We start from the raw sequence: 22421 nt of genomic DNA on the forward strand, positions 1-22421 counted from the left end.
AAATTCTGGTATTGTTTCTGTTTGTTTCTTTTTTTTTTTTTAGAGGTTTATGTGTTTGAATGAAAGTTAACATTAAAATTCCATATTTGATTTTTCACGGAGAATCCGGAGCTGGAGGGGAGAAGGGATAAGGATAAGGTACACCAACTGGGTAACTATGTGCAAGTGTGCAAAGACTTGTCAATAACTCAGTTTACTGGGCTGAAATTGTAGTTTGGACCATAAAGAAAAACTGGTAAAATACCTTAAAAGAGTGGTTTTGTTTTTGTTTTTTTGCAGTTTTTGACTGGGGCTGGGCTTGAACCTGCCATCTCCAGCATATGGGGTCAGTGCCCTACTTCTTGAGCCACAGGCGCCACCCAAGTGTGTTTTTGTTTTAACATATTAAAATACTAATTTATGGCTCCGCGCCTGTAGCTTGCCGCCTGAGCTAGCGGGTTCAAATCCAGCCTGTACCTGCCAAACAACAAACCAAAAAATAGCCGGGCGTTGTGGTGGGTGCCTGTAATCCCAGCTACTTGGGAGGCGGAGGCCTGAGAATCATGTGAACCCAGGAGTTGGAGGTTGCTGTGAGCTGTGATGCCACAGAACTCTACCCAGGGCAACAGCCTGAGGCTCTGTCTCAAAAAAAAAAAAAAAACACACACACACACACAAAACAAAAAACTAATTTAGCTACATAAACACTTCGTGTAAAATATTCTTTTTAATCATGCTCATATTACAAATAGGGAGACTAAGGTTCTAAGAGTTGAAGGGATTCGTTCAAATAAGTAAATGACAGAATTGGAATTTGCACCAAAGTTTCTGACTACAAGTCCAGTATACCAAAAACTGCCTCCTTCTTGTTCTGTCTCTGAGAGAAATTTAAACCCATGCACACCACACATTGGTTGCACAAGGGGGAACAGTAGTGAGATATGCTGGGGGCAGAGGGTGTCAGTGTTTCACATAAGATCAAGCCATCCACCCAGACCTCAGGACAACTGTTTTCCAAACTGACCCTGGGCAATTTGGGGAGCATTATGCCATGCAAAGACTTTCTTTACTAGCAATCATGCAAAAAGACACCATATTTTTGAGCCCTTGGAACATCCATCAGAGGTTGGAAGGCCAAGAAGGTCCTCTTAGTTACACTACGCTAGTGCCTTGCCTGTGCCATAGTAGTGTTACTTAAGCCAAAGATCGAGTCCTTTGAACTCAAAGCCAAAGCCTTACTTAGTAGTATTGCTCTTCTCTGCCATATCTCAGGGCTTGATGCCAACAAACAAATTGCCCCTTTCCAGTATCATGCAGTTGAATTCCAAATAACCAGGCCTCTCATTCATCTTTGGTGTTGATCACTGGAAGGAAATGGTGAATTTCTTTACGGTAAAAAGGCTGGCTAAGGACATATAGGAAAACCTAATCATCATTCAGGAGGCGTTTTCTAAAGCCTTATAAATACAGAAGTTTAGAGGAAGCAGAAAGACAGTACTAAGGACCAAGACACCCTCATATATTCACTGCTCCTTTCTTTGAGGCTGAATAGAGAAGAGATTACTTAATACAGGAAATGAGAACAACGCAACAGTGTGCCGAGAGTGTGGGTACCACTGGGCGTGGCACTACGGGATCTGTTTTCTTAACACGTACATATGTAATGTGGCGAAAAGGCATTTAATTATCTACTTGTACATTCTTCCTACTCGGGACATCCATCCGACTCTTCTATATTTAAGAGCATGTAAAATCGGGCAGAATTGGTAAATGCATTCAAATCACTCCTCAAAGGAAGGATTCTGAAATCAAACTGCCTGGGTTCAAACAGCAGATCCATTACTTAGTAGCTGCAATGAATTACTTTATTTGGGGGGTGGTCACAGTTTTCTTATATGTCACATGGGGATAATTTTAGTATTATTAAATGTGTATTTGATGTGAATTTAAAGAGCTTAGTCAGTCCAGTGCATAAATGGTGGTTTCTGTTATTGCTGGTAGGTGAAAATTTTCATTTTTAGAGAATTTCTCATAAGAAAAGCAATTAGAGTCAAGCAAAGAATTTCATTTCTGAAGGTGCTCTGCAAGGAGGAAACAAAGGATACTTGGGAATCAGGGAGGATGAAGCTACAGGTTATCTTAAAGACAGACAGTCTAGCCAGGAAATCCGTAAGAGTACCTTTGAGCCTGGAGGTGGAGAAACACTTCTGTTCCTAAATTTGGAAAAGTGAGAAGTATCTGCGTCTAATCAAAAAATAAGGAGAAAAATGGTATGTGAATTACATCTCCATAATAAAAAAAAAATGAGGAAAGTTTCACGACAGAGAGAAACCAGGTAGATAAGAAGAGAACAAGAAGTTTAGCAGAAGCCATGAGGAACAGGTGGCTACACGGAATTTTGGAGAAGCTGTATATATAATGTGAAGTGTAAGACCCTTAAGGCATGCCTCAAACTGTCGCTCTGGGTAGAGTGCCATGGCATCACAGCTCACAGCAACCTCCAACTCTTGGGCTCAAGCAATTCTCCTGCCTCCGCCTTCCAAGTAGCTGTGACTAGAGGCACCTGCCACAATGCCCGACTATTTTTTGGTTGCAGCCGTCATTGTTATTTGGCAGGCCTGGGCTGGATTCGAACCCGTCAGCTCTGGTGTATGTGGCTGGCGCCTTAGCCGCTTGAGCCACAGGCACCGAGCCTAGTGGCAGTCTTTATGAATGGAAAACACTACCTTTTGTATATCAACATCTATTATTTTCTTTGCCTTCAATTGACTTCTGGAAATAAAGCAGGTACTCTGGGTGGTGGCTAAAATAGAACAAGGTGCTACTTAGGAAATCACTGCTGCCTTCCTCTCAACAAGATGTTCATAACTGGCAGCAACATCATGTTCACCAATTAACTTTCAAGGACACATTTATATACAAAAATGACCAGTGATCTCTGTGCCCAATAACGTTCAGTGTGTTTGCTGACATACGTCTCCTGAACATTTTGTGTAAAGTGCATTCTAACTTCTAGGGGACTAGGCAGCATTAATAACACTGATGGAAGTGGAGATAGAGGAGGAAGTAATGGAATATTATAAGTTGATTATGATTTTTGTTTTATAAACTTTACTTCTCTTATTACTGGAAAACTGCCACCATGAGCTAATAGTCATCAAAACACGTTGATTCCTAGTAACTAGATTTGACAGGTGTAAAACCCTCCAGGGGTGACCAAGTTCAGTGTGCTACAGAATGTACAACTAGATGCATGAGTTCACCTTCAAAAAAAACATGCATCTAGACTGACTAAGGACAAAAATGTAAGGTTACAAGAACAGAAACAAAAAAAAGAAAAAAATAAATAAATAAAAAAGAACCAAAGCAACACCACCACCACCACCCTGGGTTGTCCTTAATGACAAACTGCCTGGGACAATACAAATTCTAAACAAACAGCAGCGACAGTTCAGACACTCTTCTGCTGCAGTGACTTCAAGAATAAGTCACCGTTCCCTCTGGGCAGCCCCACCATATGCCAGCTCTCCTCACACCAACTTGATGAATTGGTGTTTGGGATTTTGGATCCTTTCAGGAGGAGCTGTGCCCCTCACTCCAGGATAGCAGCACAGCCCACTACACCTACATCCTCCCAGCTCCTTCTGGGAGGAAAGGGGACCTCGCAGGTGTTTTCTGAATAAATGAAAGATTATCCTCTCAGCAACACAGCCTCAAATCCACAGTCCAGTGCACCACCCACTCCGTACATGTACCAACGGTAAGAGCTTCAAAATAAAAAATGCTGATTCAAAATCTAAATTAACCTGTTAGTAATTTATAAATTAACCTGTTCAGTAATTTATAGTTCTTAAGACAGACCTTAGGATATAAACTTCCCTTGTCTCCACTTCTACAAGCTCCCATTTATGGAGGTATTTTCTAGATTTTCTGGTTTCAATGAATTTTAAAGCCATCTTGATTGTTATTCTCAAAAACAATGAATTCTCTGATAGTGTTCAGTTTTGTTTTTAGTAATAAAACTAAACAGTACCCCTTCTGACGATATTTTTTAGCCAGAGACAGGTATCTAGACCAGAGAGAAAGTGTCTGAGAAACAGGAACTATCCAATCTGTATTACTTCATGCCTATGTGCGTGACCTTTGTCCTGATTAAACTGTGCCTGGGGCCTCTCCCTCCAAGGGTGGGCAGTGAGGAATTCCCAAGCAGGTGTTGGCCATGACAACCTGTGTGTGACTGCCACAGCCTGGATGAGACCAACACCATGGGGAGCTTACACACCATGGGGAACAGAGACAGGCCTAGAGACTGGCATCACGTGTGGATTTGCTATCCTCAATCTAGTAAATGACTTGTGACCCACGGGGAAGTGACTTTCTACACCGTTTATTGGGCTGAAAAGCCAGTGAATGGAAAAAATAAAAAGATTTCCATACAGTCTCACTGAAGAGATCTTGCCTTTCAAACTTGCGACGTATCTGTTCATAAATGAGACCGCTCAACTGATTACAAATGGAAGTACCAAGACTCTCAATTACAGGTCAGCTTATTCTAAGGCACCAGCAACCTCGAGCCTAAGAGCGTCATATTCCTGCGTGTGCTCAGATTACTTTGCAAATGCTCTTCATAGCACAAACTATTAGCACTATACATTAACCTAAATAGTTATTCCTTTATGTGTTTATGTGTATCAACAATATTATCTTTTTTTTTTAAAGAAAACCCACAGTGCTTTTTTAATGCATTGTCTAATTCATCTCCACTGAGGAAAGTTGTTTCCACTTTAGCAGTGATGGCTCTCCGTGGCTCACACCTGTAATCCCAGTTCTCTGGGAGGCCAAGGTGGGTGGATCACTTGAACTCAGGAGTTTGAGACCAGCCTGAGCAAGAGTGAGACCCTATCTCTACTAAAAATAGAAAAACTAGCCGAGCATTGTGGTGGGCACCTGTAGTCCCAGCTACTTGGGAGGCTGAGGCAAGAGGATTGCTTGAGCCCAAGAATTTGAGGTTGCTGTGAGCTATGACCCCAGGGCACTCTACCCAGGATGACAGAGTGAGACTGTGTCTCCAAAAAAAAGAACAAATGACACTGAGTTACTGATTAATGAAAACAACATTAAAATATCTTCCCAAGGCTCAGCGCCTGTAGCTCAAGCAGATAAGGCGCAAGCCACACACATCTGAGCTGGCGGGTTCAAATCCAGCTCGGACCCACCAAACAACAATGACGGCTACAACCAAAAAATAGCCGGGCGTTGTGGTGGGCGCCTATAGTCCCAGCTACTTGGGAGGCGTAGGCCAGAGAATCCCTTGAGCCCAGGAGTTGGAAGTTGCTGTGAGCTGTGATGCCACAGCACTCTACTCAGGGCAACAGCTTGAGTCTCAAAAGAAATAAAAAACCTTATCTTCCCAAGTAATCAATAAAATTGCAGAAGAGTTTGATGTTGCTGTCTTTCACACCGAGTCCCAGTTCAATAAATATCTGTTAACCAATTAGTTAACTCTCCCATGTTTATCTAGAACAGAAAACAACTAGGGGTAGCAGTATACATGTAGCACACTTCAGTGGAACCAGGTGGTTTTCATAGCCACGGTGATGTGTCATGCCGTAACTATCCCAACCTGGGAAGCTTCATTGGCTGAGTGTTAATCGATTGTTGCATCACACATGACCTAAAAGGTAGCTGCATAAAACCACCACCACTGCATCATCCTCATGGATTCTGTGGGTCAGGAATTCAGAAACAGTGTGGTGGAGGCAGCTGTTCTCTGTTCCATGTATCTGTGACCTTGGTTGGGATCACGGGAGACTAGACCCCTGGGATGGGAAAATCTATCTCCCAGAAGGCTGCTGCTTTTCTATGTCTGGCACAGAGTGAAGAGAAAAAAAGAATGGCCTCAACCAAGACTGTGGACCAGGGCACTGACATGGGGGTTCTCTGCCATGTCGTTGGACTTCTAACAGCGACTCAAGTGCAAATGTTCCCAGTGAACAAGGCAGAAGCATAGCCTTCTACATCCTGGCCTTGGAAATCACATTGGGTCACTTCTGCCACCAGCCCCTATTTCCTGCAAGCTTCAAGGGGAAGGGACAGAAACACACTTTTCCCTGGGAGGATAGTCAGCATAGTAATATTTACTGCCATGTATTAAAACACCTGCAGCGAGTTTTCAGTTTCCTGTTGTATGCTGTACTCACATTTTGACCTTGAAATTTTACTGATAAGCATGTGTACTTACAGAATACCAAACATACAATGGCTGATATTCTATCTATAGATAAACAGATTGTGAATTGTGAGAGGTCACGGACCCAATGCCTACATGAGCGTTAGGTAGGGTTATTAACCTTGTGACTGCTAACAATGCCTAGAGGCATTCGAACAAGATGTCCCTTTGATGCCAATGATGCTTTTAGACACTTAGTTCCAGATGTTCTGTGGTGCCAAGGACACCTGTAGGCGTTGTTCATTTTGCAAACAAAAACGTGAGGACACAGTACCGTTCTGTTGCCTGACTTGTGTCTATAAGCATGATACCCTTCGTTCTCAATATTTTTCCACAATTGTGCCTGAAAATTTGTATAAATCATGGATTCTTATGGGAGTATATATAAATATGGAGTACAATAAATTCAAAACTGAAAACAACTGGATGAATTATTTTGATGAGTAAGAGACCAAAGAATATCCAGCAGTGCCCCAAGCATCATAATGGCTGTTGCCCCAGTTGGCATGTTTCATTTATAAGCGCTCTGCAAAGGGTTAATTTGGAATAGTAACAAAGGAAACGACTGGTGGAAAATCTTCTGTCATCTTTGGTCCTTTAATTTTACCAAAATTATTCATCTGGGCAAAGATGATTTTTTTCTCATCTCCATTGAGGCGATACAGCAGTCAAATGCCCCAGTGAAATTAAAGCATTTAAGGAGCTTGGCAAGTTAGGGGGAAATGATTTACTTTTATGCAGCTTTTATTCAAATTAAGGGGGCAAAAACTGAGACTCTTACCAGAGCTCGGCAGGTAGTCAGCACAGGGTGAGTAAGCCAGTGGAAATGTGGAGACTGGGGTGGGGTTTACTGCCTCGACCTCTTACCTTAACATAAGTAATCCACCTGCCTCGACCTCTTACCTTAAGACAAGTAATCCACTTGCCTCGACCTGTTACCTTAAGACAAGGAATCCACCTGCCTCGGCCTCTTACCTTAAGACAAGGAATCCACCTGCCTCGGCCTCTTACCTTAAGACAAGGAATCCACCTGCCTCGACCTGTTACCTTAAGACAAGGAATCCACCTGCCTCGGCCTCTTACCTTAAGACAAGGAATCCACCTGCCTCGACCTGTTACCTTAAGACAAGGAATCCACCTGCCTCGGCCTCTTACCTTAAGACAAGGAATCCACCTGCCTCAGCCTCTTACCTTAAGACAAGGAATCCACTTGCCTCGACCTGTTACCTTAAGACAAGGAATCCACCTGCCTCGGCCTCTTACCTTAAGACAAGGAATCCACCTGCCTCGACCTCTTACCTTAAGACAAGTAATCCACCTGCCTCGACCTGTTACCTTAAGACAAGGAATCCACCTGCCTCGGCCTCTTACCTTAAGACAAGGAATCCACCTGCCTCGGCCTCTTACCTTAAGACAAGGAATCCACCTGCCTCGGCCTCTTACCTTAAGACAAGTAATCCACCTGTCTCGGCCTCTTACCTTAAGATAAGTAATCCACCTGCCTCGGCCTCTTACCTTAAAACAAGTTGACAAGTCTTACCTTAAGATAAGAGGCCGAGGCAGGTGGATTGCTTAAGCTCAGGAGTTTGAGACCAGCTGGAGCAAGAGTGAGACCCCATCTCTAAAAACAGCCGGGTGTTGTGGCAGGCATCTGGCAGCCAACAAGGTACTGCGTACATGTTTATCAGAGAAAAGCACAGGACGTGAGACACGGACCTGGGGCATTTCTGTGCTCAGCGACTCCTCTCACCAAACCACCACATGACCCTCCCTTTAGTAAACCTGTTTTGAAAAAGACCCCTTTAAAAGTCCTCTTCTATTTCCTTGAAGAGAAAATTCAAATAGAGTTCTCATACATCAAACATATGACAGAGGCAGTTTTTAATCATTTAAATTATTTATCCTTCATTGTTTAATGCTTTATATCATTCCTCCATGCATAATTTATTATACCATTTATGTTTATTAAAAATTCATAATGGGGGCATGCTCTCTCTCCATTCTCTGAGGCTACAGATATTTCTCTGCCAGATCACCTGGGAATAGACAATAAAGGATTATACTCGATTTCTTTCTAATTTATTTTAACCATTTGTATGTCCCTTTATTTTCTTAGAGGTCCTTTTCTTCCACAGAAGGACTAAAGTTTATCTCATTTCCTTTTTTATATAACAAGAGAGCTTATCTGAAGGCCTCCTTTCTACTTACTGAGGCCTTCAGAATAAAAGGCCTATTTCACTTTTCTTTCTTTCTTTTTTAGAGATAGAGTCTCTTTTTATTGCCTTCTATAGAGTGCCATAGCATCACAGCTCACAGCAACCTCCAGCTCTTGGGCTTAGGCGATTCTCCTGCCTCAGCCTCCCGAGTAGCTGGGACTACAGGCGCCCGCCACAACGCCCAGCTATTTTTTTGTTGCAATTTGACTGGGGCTGGGTTTGAACCCACCAGCCTCAGTATATGGGGCTGGCGCCCTACTCACTGAGCCACAGGCACCGCCCCACTTTTCTAATTTTTAGAAAAATGCAACTGTAAAAAGGAGGCACAAAAGGTTCCCGAGTCATCTCTGACACAAGTCATACATACATAGCTTATGGAAGCATCTCTTTCTCTTTGCCTTTTCTATTCTGTTCCTTTTTTCCTCAGATGACTCATTTTCTTTGCTTTTGTCATATCTTCAGTCAATTCTTAACTCTCTTCTAACTGGCTTTTGTTTTTTTCCTCTTCCCTACATTTCCGTTTCTCCCCAAATCCTCTCACTCTGTCACTTCTCAACCCCGTGACCTGAACTGCTCTGCGGCCCACTAACCCCAGTCACGAACTCTCCATTTCCGAGGTCTTCAACTCACCACTTTGATTCACACTCTTGCCTCAGACCTGGTCATTCTGCTCCTCTCTGTGAGAGCCGGGGCAGAAGCAGGAACAAAGTGTGTGAGAAAGTCTGGAAGCTAAGCAGAAGTTAAGAAGCACCTGACCAAGTGTATGGTGCCCCATGATCATACTAATGTACACAGCTATGATTTAATAAAAAGAAAAAAAAAAAAGAAAAAGAAGCACCTGAAGAGCTTACAATGCGTTAGTCTAGAAAAGGCTCGCAGAGGACTGCTAAATTCAGAGACGTCCAAGGCAGTCTGTGCACGCTGGCTCCCCTCGGAACACCAAGCTACGCCCACAGGGCCCAACTCTGCCCCTCTCACAGGGTTTCCTTTTTCAGTGGTTGAAACCATCACTGACCACCCAAGCCAGGAAGCTGAGAGTCACCCTTGCCTCTCTGTCTCACTCATCCCCATAACCAATCCATGCCCTGAGGTCCACACTGCCGGCCATCCACCACCTCCCACACCTGGCCTCCTGAAGCCTGCGGGTCTCCAGACCCAGTCCCTCCATTCTCAGTCCACTGCAGCCAGTGTGACCTCTCTGAAAGGCACAGATGCTTGAAATTTCTTTTCCCATGAATGAAATCTCATGTTCCTGAGAAGCAGACTCTTAACATGTGACAAGGTCCCGGTCTAACTCTCAGGGCTTTTGGTTTGCAAACCCTGTGACGACTACTTCCCCCCCACAAACACACCCACACAGCCCTGCTCTCCACACTCTAGCCACACAAAACTTCTTTCAAGTTCATGTTTTTACCTCTCTCATGGCCTGAGACAATGCTGTTTTTCTACTATCTCCTTAGGACTTCCTTCTCAAGGTCCAGGCCTGCGTTAGACACCACGCCTAACCATCCCAGCACTCACCAGTAATTTCCTGACTAGCGTGTGCTCCCCACACACTGTAAGTTCCACAAGGGCAGGAGCCATGCTTTGTTCGTTCACCACTGGACACTCAGTGCCTGGCACGTGAACTCGTAAGTACCAGCCGACTGAAGAATCACAGAGTGGCAGTCTCTTCCACTGGCGGCCTCCAATGAAGCATGCCTTCAGGGGGAGGTATTCATGTATTATGCAGAAGTCCTCTCCCCTTGAATTTGGGTTATACCAATGACTTGCCTTAGCCAATAAAAAGCTGCAGAAGTGACACCCTGCTAGTCTGCTTTTGTAATCCTAGCCACCATGGAAGAAGTTCAGGGACCCTGCTGAGAACCTGAAGAGACCACAGAGAGCGGCCACTGGAAGGGGAGAGATCCTGACTCGACATAGAGAAAGAAGCCCAGCCATCCCCATTTCCTAGCTGAATCCTGTCTCAGCTGAGCCACCATAAGATTGATCACAGACAAGAGGAGCAGAAAAGCTACCCAGCTGAGCCCAGCCCAGATTGCAGAATTATAAGCAAGTAAAATGATTTATATTGTAAGCCACTTAATTCTGTGGTGGTTTATTACACAGGATTACATAACTGTAATAAACTAAATATATGAGTAAAAGGGAATAAAGAATTACCTCTCATAATAAATTTCATGCAAAGACAAAATGTTTCTAAGAAAAATTTCCAAGAAACAGCAACAGAACTAAAAGGAAATAGAGGAACTCATATTACCAGCTCCCATTTATAAATACATCACATTTTTCCTCTGTCATTTTCTTAGGTCTTAAAACATTTTCCAAGGAAAAGATTTCCCTACTCTTTAAAAAAAGAGAGAGAGATTGCAGACATTAAAGTTAAAGAACCCGACCAAGGATGGGATGTGAACATTAACACATGAATGGGAACACTGAAAATCCCAGGGCCAACCCCTCACCGCTGTTCATTTCCTCTTACTCACCAGCAGTGGAGACCCACAGCTGTGTGAAGGCACAGGGGCTGCTCTGTTCAGGAGACCCAGTCTCCTGGCTTAGCTGAACTGGGCACAAATGTTCAGTTCCGTGTGAAAAAATCTATTGCCATCAAAAGAACAGAACGTCCAGTTTTTACACATGCAGCCTAATGACTTGTTAGTGGACGATTAAAAATAAAATAGCTACCCAATCAGTTACTACAGTTACACACACACACACATATACACACACATATATATTCCACAGAGACAGCTGATGTACACTGTTACATACTCCAGAATATAGATAGGCTGTTTTAAAAACCCCGAGTAGTAGATTTTTATATTAGCATGTACATCTGCAGAATGAGGAGAAATTTATAATGGCTTGGTGAAATGTGGATTGCTACTTCCAATAACTGCTATAACTGCTATTCTTTTTTTTTTTTTTTTTTGAGACAGAGCCTCAAGCTGTCCCCCTGGTTAGAGTGCCGTAGCATCACAGCTCACAGCAACCTCCAACTCCCGGGCTCAAGCGATTCTACTGCCTCTGCCTCCCAAGTAGCTGGGACTACAGGCACCCGCCACAATGCCCGGCTATTTTTTGGTTGCAGCCATCATTGTTGTTTGGCGGGCTGGGGCTGGATTCGAACCTGCCAGCTTGAATGTGTGGCTGGCGCCTTAGCCACTTGAGCCACAGGTGCGGAGCCTATAACTGCTATTCTTTCAGAAACAAAAAGGATTGTTCTATAAGAATTATGTGGCTCGGCACCTGTATCTCAGTGGTTAGTGCACTGGCCACATACACCAGTGCTGGAGGGTTTGAACCTGGCCCAGGCCTGCTAAACAACAATGACAACTACAACAAGAAAAAAATAGCAGGCGTCTGTAGCCCCAGCTACTTGGGAAGCTGAGGCAAGAGAATCGCTTAAGCCCAAGAGTTGGAGGTTGCTAGGAGCTGTGAGGCTGCAGCACTGTACCAAGGGTGACATAGTAAGACTCTGTCTCAAAAAAAAAAAAAAAAAGAAAAGAATTATGGCCTAAGCAAATTATCAGTCTTTTGTAAAAAAAATTAAAAAAGGGGGCGGTGCCTGTGGCTCAAAGGAGTAGGGTGCCAGCCCCATATACCAGAAGTGGCAGGTTCAAACCCGGCCCCGGCCAAAAACTGCAAATAAATAAATAAATAAAATTTAAAAAGAAACAATGCCAAGAATCTTTCCTGACAGTTTATACTGGACTAATGCTTTAAATTTTCTGAATGCTCTCTTATATGTAAAATTTATCAGTGTATTTTTTGGAATATAGCATGTCTCTTAAAACTACCTGCTAAATTTTATGTAATAGAAATTGAAAATTAAAGAAGTGGACTTGGGAAAGAACTGGCAGCTTAAATGCTGCATGTTTAGAAAGGGAAAGATCAATTTCCAGTGTTTGCAAAGCTCTAGACACTGAGTGAGAGAAACAGGACCTTCAGTATAAATATTGATGTCCTGCCTGTTGGTGAGACTGAACATGAATGCCTTTTAAACACAGCTGAGCAAAAATTAGACTTTAAAAATGAGAACTATTTCCCATTCATTTTTTTCCTCCCTGAATAAGGGTGCTCTTTGAATAGGTGCCACCTCACTGTTCCCTGGGACCCCAAAACCCCAGGAAATGGAAAACTTATTCTTTAAGTCATTCTCTAAGTCTCTTTTCTTCTGCCCACTAACTTCTGGCTCACCAGGGCTGTGGGTGAGGACAGCATATACAGGCAGGGAGAATGATCCAAGCCAAGCACTCAATTCTCACCTTTTAGGGAAGAGAAAAGGCTGGCACAGCAGCACTGGGCTTTTGCAATAGACAGAACCTGGGAGATTACCTGATCAGCACAATAATCCCAGACACAGGAAAATGAAGGGGGCACTGTGCTTTGCCTCATAGAGACAGGCGCCTCCTCGCCTTACGGGCCAGCCACTGGGTTGAGCTTATTCTCATTGATTATACTTAGCAGATATTTAATAATTGTTGGGTGGGTGGATGAATGATGAGGGTGGCCAAGTGAAATCCTGAGAAGACACACTTCTGTTGGTGAGACGGGGACTCAGCAAGGCAAGGGGAGGAACGGGGTGATAGCACAGTGACTGTGCCTCAGGGAGGAGGAACCGACATCCCGGCCAAGACCAAGTCATGAGACTGACACAACCCCCCCCACCTCCCCAGTGGTTTGCCTAATCTCCCGGGAATCACAGTAGAATTTATTAAATGCAACAAGTTCATGTAGGAAGAAATTGTCCCATAACCATCCTATTTCCCTGAAATGGGTAAAACCCTGTGAGTTATTTTAGAAAAGTACAGGGTTGTTCAAACCATGCTGTGTAGGACCCCAGGGTCCCGCAGAGCCCCTGACAGAGCACCACAGAAGGCAGGTCCATCCACAGCATCCAGCTTCTGTTTGAAAAATGAGTTTTCTGCTTACAAGAAAACACAGGCTGGGAGCAGTGGATCCACCAAAGACGATAGATCACTTCAGCTCAGGAGTTCAAGATCAGCCTGAGCAAAAGTGAGACCCTGTCTCTACTAAAACTAGAAAAATTAGCCAGGTGCCTGTAGTCTCAGCTACTTGGGAGGCTGACGCAAGAGGACTGCTCAAGCCCAAGAGTTTGAGGTTGCTATGAGTTATGACGCCACAGCACCCTAACCAGGGCAACAGAGTGAGACTATGTTTCAAAAAAGAAAAAGTCAAAACATAAAACACAGATAAAAAAAGAAGAAAACACAAACTGAAAACTATGGATCCAGCAGAAAGAAGGATCCTGCAGACACGAATTGGAATTTCACTCGCACCACTGACTAGCAGGGGTCCTCAGACAAGTCAAGTCACCTCTTGAGCCTCTGTTTCAACACCCGGAAAACAGAGATAATACCCACCTTATGTGACCATTTTCAAGATAACAAGATAAATTACATGAAAACACTTTGAAATTATTTCACAGATACAGGTTTTAGGAAACATAAAAGGCAAATCTTTTAAGAAATTTCTCAATAAGTCGATAAGAACTTTCAGTGGAAGCTCAGTTTTCTGTTTCCTATTTATGCATCGATAAAATCTACAAGTCTCTCGAGGAAAAGCATTATTTAAAGAAGATACTTAGTGCCTGGGCAATTTTACTGACATCCAAAAGCATGCCACACAGGGAGAATCTTGCTGCCACTCTAAAACTACCTCCAGGGTTTGGCAAGTCATGGTAGAAGGGGGTTCAAATGAAAGAAAATGGATTAAAAACTCCAAGTTCCATGCTGGTGGCTTCCAGGTGAATAAGATGAAGACTGCTGCTTGTGTAGAGAAGGCTGACAGAGGATCAGAGTTTGAGAACCAGAAGGGATTCTAGATTATCAACACTACTTTGAAAATGAGGAAACTGAGGACTTGGGATGGGAGGTGACTTGCCCATTATCACGTTAGTGATATGGGACTCGAGTACCAGGACCCAGGGATTCTCTGCTGTACTAAGTCTGACTAATGGCAGACGCCTAAGACCCAACGAGTTCCCATCCATAATGTATCTGCGCAGAGTGAGCTCAACTCTCCCACAGTCCACTAAGCCCAGTCTTCAGAAAGACTCCAAGTGGTGCATTTCTATCCTGGCCTGAGGGTAGGGTGAACCACATTCTGGATTGCCCAGGACAGTCCTCAGTTATCTTACTGTCCCAGCATAATTATTAATAGTGTTCCCTCTGTCACAAGTACCTGGACGGGGATGGTAAGTTATAAAGTACTTGTGTTTTGGGGGGAAGAAGAAAGATCCAGAGTAGAAGTGCTCCTGGAGAGCTTGACAGGTGGTTTGGAACCAGGAGAGATGTGATAACTGTCTTCAAATATTTACAGGTCTGTCCTATGTTAATAAAATTAGATCATTCTGTGCTACCAGGATTAGAACACAGACCACCAGGTGGAAACCATAGCGGGTGGAATTTTTCTCCAATATAAAGAAGTGTGTTCTAAACGGTGTTCAGAGCCACATTGCCTGGTCCAAACCCTGATCCTGCCATATACTAGCTCCGTGACCCTAACCAGGTTGCTTTTAACTTTTTGTGCTTTACTTTCTTCATCTATAAGAATAATAAAAAGAGAGCCAGGTACATCATAAGTGCTCTATAAATACTTGCTATTACTATTATTTTGGCTGTTACTTGGCAACCAGCAATGTTCCCAGAGTGGAGGGTTTCACATCTGGCCCAGAACAGAATTGTTGGGGTCACTCTGGGGAGGACAGTGAGCATTGGCTCCACTGATGTTGGAGATGCATCCTAACAGTGAATGTGTCTGATCTGCTTGGAAAACCATCCCACCCTGCCTGCTCACTGCTCGAGGCAGAGTGTGTTAGCAGGGTCATTCCAGTGTCCCTGGGAGGGCTGCAGGCTGGCTGAGCAATCTGAAAAAGGGACCTAGTTCAGGACTGTTGGACAGTACACTCGAAAGCTATTGCCACTGTACAGATGGCAGTAGAATGGGGTGAGAGTACAAGTGGACAGAATCAGACTGTCTGCTTGCATCCTGGCTCAGCCACATCCTAGATGCCAGCCTGAGTTGCTTAAGTTCTCTGTGCCTCAGTCTCCTCCACTCTAACATGGGGGTAACAGCAGGCTGAGCATGGTACGTGTAAACCCTGGGATGGAACGAGTGCAGGAAAAATACAGGGTGTCCCCAAAAGACACCACACATAGAGAACTTGGGAACATGCAGTTAAACGTACCTTGATTTACAAAATGTTTATGATAAAATTTTACAAAGAAGTGGCCAACAGGTAGAGAATATTTTAATAAAGCTACATTTAGCTACAATCTCCCATGTTTCCTACATATGGTGACTTTGGGGACACGTTGTGTTGTTATTGTGATTATGTCACAGAATCACTGAAGCGTAGGGCTGGAAAACACCTGCGCGGAGGCCACAACTGAAGTGCAGAGGGGCTTGCTCACTCTCCTGCTTTGTGCTGTGGCCTGGCTCGAAGCCAACCGGTTCACCCACCCTCTGAGTCCAACAGCACGGCTGATCAGTGAGGCTGCAGAAGTGACCTGAATAGGGCGGCTGGAATGGGAGCCCCAGAGTGTGGCAGACAGAGCTGAGGGGCAGCCTGACCGAGCCAGGCAGAGACAGGACTGAGGCAGGAGTGACTTTATTAACCCATGAATCAGATTATCTTAACCCTCTGCTACGACCCCACTCGAGTTCCTGGAGGACATCTGCCCATGCCTCTACCTCTGGCTTGACCCCTCCCCCAGCCTCACTTCCCCTCTTCGTTTTTCTGGGACTTGTTCAGCTCATTCTCTCCTCAGGGCCTTTGCCCTTGGCACCGCCTGACACGCCCTCCCCAGACATCCATCCCATGGCTGGCTCCTCGTCACTCAGCCCAACTCTTGAGGCACCTCCTTTCCTTGACAGCTCTATCCCCAGCACGTCCCCATCATCCTTCACCCCATCTGCCCTTACCACTGCCTTAATTTACCTGAGTAAGCATTTGCTTGCTTGCTGTCCGTCTCTCCCTGCAGAACACTAACTCCGGGAGTCAGGGATCTTGCCTTATGCAAGCCTGGATAGTGAGCACTTAATACAAGGTTGTTGAATTAATAGAGGAAGCAAAAACAGGTTACAGAAGCATGAGGAGGCACAAGGGTGACCATCTAAGAGAGCTGGGTCAATTCCACAGGTCAGTGGGTGCATGATCTGGGTGGGTGGGGAAGCCTTACAGACCACAGGGAGGACATGGCACGTTCCCTGGAGAGGAAGAAAATCCCTGGAAGGAACAGATGAAGTGAATCTTCTGTCACCCTTAGGAAAGCAGGGAGCTGTATCACCCTGGCTGCAGAGCACCCACGCTCGCCCCAAGTTAAGACAGTCGCCCCAGTTGCCAGGATCCCCGAGGATACCAAAATCCACAGATGCTCAAATCTCTGATGTAAAATGGCATAGTCCTTGCATATAACTACATACATCCCCCTACATACTTTAAATCAGCTATAGATTACTTACGATACCCAATACAACATAAATGCCATGTAAGGGCGGCACCTGTGGCTCATTGAGTAGGGCGCCGGCCCCATATACCGAGGGTGGCAGGTTCAGGCCCGGCCCCAACCAAACTGCAACAAAAAAGTGGCTGGGCATTGTGGCAGGCACCTTTAGTCCCAGCTACTCAGGAGGTTGAGGCAAGAGAAGCGCCTAAGCCCAAGAGCTGGCAGTTGCTGTGAGCTGGGACGTCACAGCACTCTATTGAGGGTGACAAAAAAAAAAAGAAAAAAAGAAATGCCATGTAAATTGGTCATCTGTACCTGTTCAGTACAGATGCAACCATCCTCAGCCTAACTGCATTTCATTCTGTGGTGGCTGTGACCAGGCTATGGAGATCCAGCTGCACTCCACTCATCAGGAAGAGGCCTGAACTCATAACTGAGTTCAGGGTGGGGTTTCAGACTCTCAGCCTCTAGAAGAGGAAGAATCAGGTTGGCTGGACTCGCTTTCATTAGCGCTTAAGAGAATCTAGCATACAATTCTACAAAGATGGGGCTTAAAATACACACTTGCGCTGATGGGTTTAGAGTGGGACAAATCTATGTATAGAAGTACAACTACTTGGAGCCAAGTACAGATAAGCTGAGTGTCCTGGACTAGGGTGACCAGACACGTGAGGTTCCAGTAAGTGTTCCCGTCTTCATGTCATGTTTGATTTTCAGCCCTCCATGGCAGCAACCTCAGATGAAGCAACCAGCGCCGTAAACGTGCTCTCTTGAGCAGGAATAAGAAGGCTGCTGCAGACCCAGAAACAGGACAAAACATGGGGTCCCTAAGAGTTTTTGGCATCCAGCAGACTACTGTTTTGATTTTGAGAGGTTTTTCCAGAAAGCATTTGGAAGGGATACCCAGCTCTTTATGAGAACATTAACGCAACACTTTAAACAAGGGTTGGTAAAACATTCATTCAGATTTGGCTCAGAGCCTGTAGCACAGTGGTTAAGGCGCTAGCCACATACACCAAGGGTGGCAGGTTCGAACCCGCCCCAGGCCAGCTAAACAACTTGCAACAAAAAAATAGCTGGGCATTGTGGAGGCGCCTGTAGTCCCAGTTACTTGGAAGGCTGAGGCAAGAGAATCACTTAAGCTCAGGAGTTTGAGGTTGCTATGAGCTGTGATGCCACAGCACTTTACTGAGGGTGACATAGTGAGACTGTCTCAAAATAATAATAATAATAATAATTACTCAGATTTTATTTTTAGGAAAAATATCTCTGCTTTACAAAGTTAATTTTTAAATGTTAACATTAATGGGAGATTAAACAATAGAAAAGTTAGAAACTCACCAAAAGAGGAACAAAAAATATTTCCCTATAAATGTGTCCTTTTCAGTAATCTCTTTTCCCAAGAATGAAGGTCGGGTGTGGAAGATGGGTAGGAGGAATGAGGTCTGCAGGATCATTTATGGGTACCAGGGCCACAGCTGAGGCTTTGAGGGCAAGATGTTTCCCTGACAAGTTACTCTCCTGAACTGAATTCAGTAGTAAATGGTGCTTCTAGTTCATGAGTTACAGACAACCACTACCAAAACCCCCACGTGGCGCAGAGGAAGAACTCATAAACATTCTCCCCTCCAAAGCTCTTGGCTGATGTTTCTAAAGTCAACTTTACAAAAAACTCCAAAGCCAGCCATTAATACTCTTTGTTTTACCAGACTAGAGGGAAAGGTTACAATAAACATGGGAACAAAACTCAGGAATTCAGGGCTCCTCAGCCCCCCAGACTCGAAGCTTCCTTTGGCCTCACAGGAGAAGCAGTTAGCTCAACATTCATTTTGTTTTCATCAGGATTTTTCCGTGAAGTACCCTCAACCCACTGGGCACAGCCCTGACATAGCACCAAAAGCACATCGCAGGAGGGTTTCCAGATAGGAAAGTCTCTGTGGGAAGAAAACAGAGGGAAACACACGCAGCGTTTTTTCTCTTTTTACTCTTACCACCACCAAGTTCCTCTGTTTCGGGTGAGCTTGGCAGCAGCACAGTGCCTTAGATAATCTAGAAATTGCTTCCATATGCGGGCACAGGAAAGAATGCACTCACTGGCTGCCTGAGAAGGAAGCTCTGGGCAGCCTTTCTTTCCTGCCAGAAAAAGTTTCTCAGGCCTCAGATAGAATGTTTGAGCCAAAGGAGGGCAAGCAGAGAGAGCATCCTCAGTTTATGGATGAGGAAACTGAGGCTCGAGAGCGCGCAGACAGCAACAGCAGTGGCGTGGAAATGCCCTGGTTCTACCCCAAGTCAGATACCATCTTTCCTTCTCTTCCCTGCTAATCCCTGGCTTCCTCACCACTGCACCCTCCCCCTTCCCACATGCTAGGAGTGCTTGAAAACAGGGCCTGTGGCTGATCTGGTGCAGGAGCAAGTGGTGTCCTAAGGCCAGGCCTGGGTGCCAAGGGCCAGCCCCAGGGCAGGACATTCGAACAGAGCTTGCTTGTGGGAAAGCCGGCTCAGAGGGCTCAGAGGAGCTCTATTCACCCTCCACATGGCGGCCAGTGCCAGGGTCTCCACAGCCTTGACACCACTCCTCTGCCTCAGTGCCCTGACAGTGCAGGGCTGGTCTAGGGCTTGAAACAAAGGCTCCATTGAGGAACCAACAGAGCATGCTCTGCCAGCACCCTCTCTGCAGAAACCTATCACACAGAAACTTGGGGTGATTTAAGCCTGAATCACATCATCTTGAACTGCTGATCCGAGTGGGAAAACTCCGCACAGTCTCAAATGAGCAGTAGTGGAAAGTCAGAATGCCCTCTCTGTGTCCCCTGGGTGGCCTGCGCCAGGCTTCCCTGCACCATCTTCAAGCAAAAAGCCACAGTGAGTTATGCCAGGGCCCACTTACAAGTCAAACCAACAACCTGCAACTTTTTAAAGGCTCGCTATGCAGAGGGTCTGAAACCCACATGAGGTTTGGCGGATCTGCTATGTCACCTGAACTCCTCCGGGTCTTTCTTATCCATCCTGTCGTGTCCTGTGTGACATGTATGAGTCAAGTGTGTTAACATGTTAATAATCAGGATGATTATTATTACAATAATAACAAGTAGTGATTAGGTAACATGGTCTTCCAATAAGCATTAATGAATACTTACTACATAATGAGCCATAGAGCTAGGGGTATAGCACTGCATTCATCCCTGTAATATGGCTTCTCCTTTCAGGGAACTCAGAATGCAGGGGCCTCATTCTGAGGATGTCCTGTCTCATTGTTTATGCTTCCATCTCACTGTAAATCAAACACCGATCTCACTATGAGCAACCATGGACTATGAGCAAGGTCTGTGTCTTATTTGTGTCAGGAGGACCCATCACCTCCACTCCTTCCCCCGCCACCACCACCTCATCAACTTTTACAACTGGAGTGAGGAACACCTCCTCCAGAACCTCGAAGCCTGTGTCACTGGGAGTCCTTTTGCAGAAATCCACCAGGGCTACAGTGACACAGGTTTATATGTGTCTGACACATTTCTCTTTAAATCAGTATTTTTCAAACTGCAAGTTGCTGACCATTCTTTGGCTATCAGATCACTTGAGTAGGTTGCAACTAGCTTTTTCTTTTTTTTAAATAGAATAGAAAATGTGTTACATTTGGTAAACATGGAAATTGTTTTATTTTATTTTATTATTATTATTTTTGAGACAGAGTCTCTCTGTGTCACCCTTGGTAGAGTGCTGTGACATCACAGCTCACAGCAACCTTAAACTCTTGGGCTTAAGCGATTCTCTTGCCTCAGCCTCCCAAGTAACTGGGACTACAGGTACCCACCACAATGCCCGGCTATTTTTTAGAGTGAGGTTTCGCTCTTGCTCAGGCTGGTCTAGAACTCCTGAGCTCAAGCAGTCCGCCTGCTTCGGCCTCCCAGAGTGCTGGAATTGAGCATGCTTCTTTTTCTTGCTGGTTAGACTCTAAAACAATGTTAGCCTCTTAAGTTTAAATTTTCTCTCTTAAAAATATTTTGGCTCTGGGATGCGTTGAAGGGAACCATCACCCTCTGTTTTCCCAGCGCCTGCAATCTACACAGTGTATGGTTCCTTGCCTGTGGCCTCCAAATGAGGACGGAGTTTATTTCTAGTTATTCTATCTTGGGCCCTTTTAAATGTGCCTCATGGCCTTTCGGCACCGCTCAGGGAGGGCCCATACGGCATTGTTCTGGATTCCCACCGTAACTTAAAGGGAAATTTTCACAATGTCCGGAGCCCTTGATGTCCTGCAAATGAAGGCGAGGCTGTCCTCAAATTCCTTGCAGCAGGAACCCACTTAGGTGGCACCAATCTTGACCTCCAAATGGAACAGTACATCTACAAAAGGAAAAGTGATGGTATCTACATCATAAATCTGAAGAGGACCTGGGAAAAACTTCTGTTGGCAGCTCGGGCCATTGTTGCCATTGAAAACCCTGCTGATGTCATTGTCCTATCCTCCAGGAATACTGGCCAGCGAGCTGTGCTTAAGTTTGCTGCTGCCACTGGAGCCACGCCTATTGCTGGCCGCTTCACTCCTGGAACCTTCACTAACCAGATCCAGGCAGCTTTCCAGGAGCCTTGTCTTTTAGTGGTTACTGATCCCAGGGCTGACCACCAGCCTCTCACAGAGGCGTCTTATGTTAACCTGCCTCCCATTGCTCTGTGTAACACAGACTCTCCTCTGCGTTATGTGGACATCGCCATCCCATGAAACAAGGGAGCTCACTCAGTAGGTTTGATGTGGTGGATGCCGGCCCGGGAAGCTCTCCGCATGCGTGGCACCATCTCCCGTGAACATCCGTGGGAGGTCATGCCAGGTCTCTATTTCTACAGAGATCCTGAAGAGATTGAAAAGGAAGAGCAGGCTGCTGCTGAGAAAGCTGTGATCAAGGCGGAATTTCAGTGTGAATGGACTGCTCCTGCTCCTGAGTTTACTGCTATGCAACCAGAGGTTGCAGACTGGTCAGAAGGCTGCAGGTGACCCTCTGTGCCTGGTCAGCAGTTCCCCACTGAAGACGGGAGCGCCCAGCCTGCCACTGAAGACTGGTCTGCAGCTCCCACTGCTCAGGCCACTGAATGGGTAGGAACAACCACGGAGTGGTCTTAAGCTGTTCTTCCACAAGCTCTTAAACAAGATGGAAATAAAGGAGGAAAATAAACATCAGTTTAAAACAAATAAAAATAAATAAATAAATAAATGTACCTCATGAAGGGAAAAAAGGAGGAACTCACTGGACTGTCTTATGCAACAGGGTCAGTTAGAGCACATCCTACCCTCTAGTTCCTCCAAGTGTGCAAACCACTCTGGGTTTCATGAGAGTTCAGAAGTTCCTACAGGAGCTGGGACAGTTCAGAAGTTCCTACAGGAGCTGGGACAGTTCAGAGTTCCTACAGAACGTGGGGCCTGTTTTGCACCCAGCCCGGCCTGACCCACCACAGGCTCCTCCAGACTCCTTGACCACTCAGATGGAGCTGGAGGCTGGATGTCTGGACCATCCAGGTTTAAGGCAGTAG

At 45.2% G+C, this 22421-nt stretch overlaps 1 protein-coding gene and 1 pseudogene across 2 annotated transcripts in view; one reads left to right on the forward strand and one right to left on the reverse strand.

The window, feature by feature from the left end:
* WIPF1 (WAS/WASL interacting protein family member 1) overlaps positions 1–22421 on the reverse strand; it is a 137744-nt gene that overhangs the window by 93261 nt on the left and 22062 nt on the right. The gene's annotated exons all lie outside the window — the stretch shown is intronic.
* Positions 21098–22014, forward strand: LOC128590318 (40S ribosomal protein SA-like; annotated as a pseudogene).

This window comes from Nycticebus coucang, chromosome 7 (assembly GCF_027406575.1).
Source record: "Nycticebus coucang isolate mNycCou1 chromosome 7, mNycCou1.pri, whole genome shotgun sequence".
Lineage (NCBI taxonomy): Eukaryota > Metazoa > Chordata > Mammalia > Primates > Lorisidae > Nycticebus > Nycticebus coucang.